This window comes from Gossypium arboreum, chromosome 12 (genome assembly GCF_025698485.1).
Source record: "Gossypium arboreum isolate Shixiya-1 chromosome 12, ASM2569848v2, whole genome shotgun sequence".
NCBI classification, from domain to species: Eukaryota; Viridiplantae; Streptophyta; class Magnoliopsida; order Malvales; family Malvaceae; genus Gossypium; species Gossypium arboreum.
The window spans coordinates 2,928,604-2,932,235 of record NC_069081.1 but is presented as its reverse complement, the minus strand read 5'-3'; positions in this window follow the sequence as shown (position 1 = coordinate 2,932,235).

Here is a 3,632-nt window from a genome sequence, read left to right as displayed (position 1 = left end):
AGATTGTTTGCTTTTATTGTTAGGGGAGTTATTATTTTGAACTAAACTTTGAACTTTTTTATTGTTTTTTCTGTTAGAGGAGATTTGCAAATTTTTGCTTATTGGTTTGAATCATTTTCATTAAATTTTTATTAATTTTGTTTTAACCCCTATCCTTGATCATCTGGCGTAAATGATATTTTTGCTAAACTAATGATAAAAATGAGCTTATTGGTTTAGTGGTAAGACTTTAGCTTACCAAAAGGTCTTGAGTTTGAATCCTATGTATGCAAAGTAAATCTAAGTTGCATAACAAATAGATTCAGTGGATAGTTTTTTTTTTTTATAATCCCTAAAATTCCTCCCTCACAACCATCTCTTTCTCCCACTTTTCAGTCTAGTTGCTGTCCAATTTTTCACGTTTCCATTCTTTTCTTCTGTTTTAATTTTCATTCTTTTTGTTTTTTCTTTTCTTTTATTCTCTCTCTTTCCATAATTTCTCTGGCTTTCTCTCTTTTCCATTCATTTCATCTATTGTGTTGCTTTGGTAGGGGTTCTTTTGTTTGATTCCTTTTTGGCCGACATAAATTCGGTGTTGTTGGCACTCCTTTAATTTTGGTGTTGGTTGTGCATGATTATGGTGTCGAGTAAGAGTATGGATTTTCTGTGATGATGTAGTATTTATGGTTGTTGGGTTCAATAGTGAAGAATTAATCCTTCAATTGGTATTTAGCTTTTAATGTGAGATTTTGAATGATGATTTGGCTTTTCTATATGGCATAGGTTTATTTGTTTATTTGGAAATCATTGTTTAAGGTGAAAATATTAAGAAGAACACTCCTCCGATGACTTAGTTTCTGTTATAAGTCGTTGTCTTATTAAGGGTAAGCGATCAATGCATTTTTAGGCCGAATCTTGTTATGAATGTTTAGTTAATGTTTGCGACCAAGTTAGGAACTCAGAATTTAGCTTATCACTGTTAATTTTTACATTTTGAAATGTCAATTTAGGTACAGGAATCCTCTCTGTTGTGATTGCATCGAAAAACGATCAGGTGTGTAACGAAAACTCGAAAAACTACAAATAATGCGAAGTTGAAAAGTGGACAGTTGACACCACACGGTCGTGTGCTATGTCGTGTGAGCCACAAGGTTTGGGCTAGTTGGGCGGTGTGGACCACACAGGGTGGTCTAGTTGGGCCATATGGGCTACACGAGTGTGTAGACCCATTTTTTGAAAATTTTACCTAGGGTTGTATTGATCTATGATTCGTATTTAGTCACTCTGTAGGGTCCGTATTTTATAAAAATAACTCTGAGACATGAGATTTAATCAATTGCTATTGTATGTTTTTTGATTACTGGAATGTCTAAAATGCTAAATTTGTATATGATCTATAATCTGATAAGTCTGATAGCATGTTTTGATGTGAAAACTATGCATGACATATGTACATTTATTATCTTATGCTACTTGTATGAGCATTGGGGTGCGAATATTGTTATGACAGAGGAAGTGTTGATAGTTTAATTATTTGTCTTATCTAGTGGTTTAAACCACACATATCAGTTCTGGTGGCCTGACTACATATATATGAATCTAGAGGTTTACCACGTACTATTATTTAGCAGCTTGGCTGCACTATTTCTGAAAAGTGACATATGCTCACTTATTAGTGTGTGGGGGTTGGATGGGTATTTGACACCCTAAGTGGTGTGTAAGGATAGACAAGGATAATGTGTAGCGGATGGGGGTATGATCTAATTATGTATTTGATATTGCATCTATTTCTGTAACTGTTACTGTACGAGTTTGTTCTTTTTTTGGGTTGAGTTACACACTGAGCTTGTAAGTTCACCTAATTTTTCTGACTTTTTAGGTAATTGACAAAATTAGGAGTGTAAGACGTTTGGAAACTTGGACTGGTTTTCTTGCATAAGATGATTTGATTTACTAATAATTGAATTTTGCTGGACTCTTGATTTCTAGATAAATTTTTAGATTTAATTTTGGTTTTTGTTATTTAGTTAAAGTTTTCTGCATGACTTTTGCCAATTAAAATAAACGCTTGATTTTCAAAGTTAAACGAGCTAATGATTTTTCACTACAAATTTGAAAAGAGTTTTAAGAATGTTAATAACGAGAGTTTCAGAATATGCTTAATTGAAAAAATTATACATTTTCACTTATCAAAGTCACGTTTTCAACTTATCAACTTCGAAATTTTTGCTAAAAAATTATCAAATTAAGTGCTTCTCCGAAAAATAAAAAAAAATTCGTGCATGTTTTTTCTAAATAACATGTAAGAGTATTGTCAAAAATAATATTTTTGATTCACATGATTTCGAAAGCTAGATTTCAATTTCTGGGTTTTTAGACAAGCTAATGTAATTTCTCAAGGTTCAGCCATAATGTCTAGGTCGAGTCTAGGGCGTTACATATTCTATCTTGAAAAATATAACAAAAATTATGCACTTAGATTAGGTATAGAATTGAGTGAAGACTCCCCAGGTAGAACACAAAAGAATCATGTTGTGATCAAATACTATAAAAACTGAAGAAAAAAAAGCCATATGATGTTTGAAGTTTTGGTTGTTATCTTAAAATGAAGATAAGGTAGATACAATAACATTTTAAATGAGAAGTGAGTCGTGCCTTTGAATTGGTGATAAGGGATAACATTGATCTTAAAAAATGTTTATATTAAACATAGAATTGTTCAACTTGCAAATAGAGTTTTGAGAGGATATATTAGAGTGTAAAATATGTTGAATAGGAAACTGTCATGTGAAGATAATTTATCATTTTGACCGATTTTTTTGAAAAGGATTTCTAGGTGATTGAGATGGCTAAATGTGAGAATCAAACTAAGATATAAAAAAGCCAAGCTACAACTTGAGTGAAAGGGTAGAGCTTAAATCATCAAATTCTTTGTATTATGTGAATTTTAGTGAATTGATTCTTTGAATAAAGCTTTGCAAACATATGTTATGTTCAAACTATGTAAACATTTATTGCATGATTAATTTTCTTATAGTTGGTTTACTTGTGGCCACAATTCTTACCACAACCTAGTTAGATACACATTTACAATTTACAACTCTCAAGAATATTTTTTTAATATTTTATAAATAAAAGATTGATGAGTGCTAAAAGTAACATGTTTTAATCTCATTCTTAATGCATTTTTGGGTGATTATTCGATGTTAATGGTGAATTTTATGCTCTTAGGCCTTTAACTTCATGTTTTATACTTAGGATAGCATTTGGGAACAAAAGGAGCGAAAAACGAAAAATTGAAAAATGAGCTAAACGGCCTAAACACACGGCCGTGTGAGCCACATGGGTTGCCACACCGTCATGTGACAAGTCATGTCAATTTCACGAATTGGCACTCTGAACTGCGAGAAAACACATTTTTTTAGGTTTTCTAGGTATTCTAAGACATATATATGACAAAAATAAGAACATATGAGAGAGCTGTCATAAAATACTTAAGAAAACAACTTGAAAAACATCATTGAAGCCGATTTTGAAGCAAATATCCGTTAAGATTGAATATTCACATTTGATTTATTAAGAGATTATCATGAGTTTCTTTGTTTTTTCGGTTATACTGTGTTTTGGATGTTTTTATTTTCAAGCGTGAACTA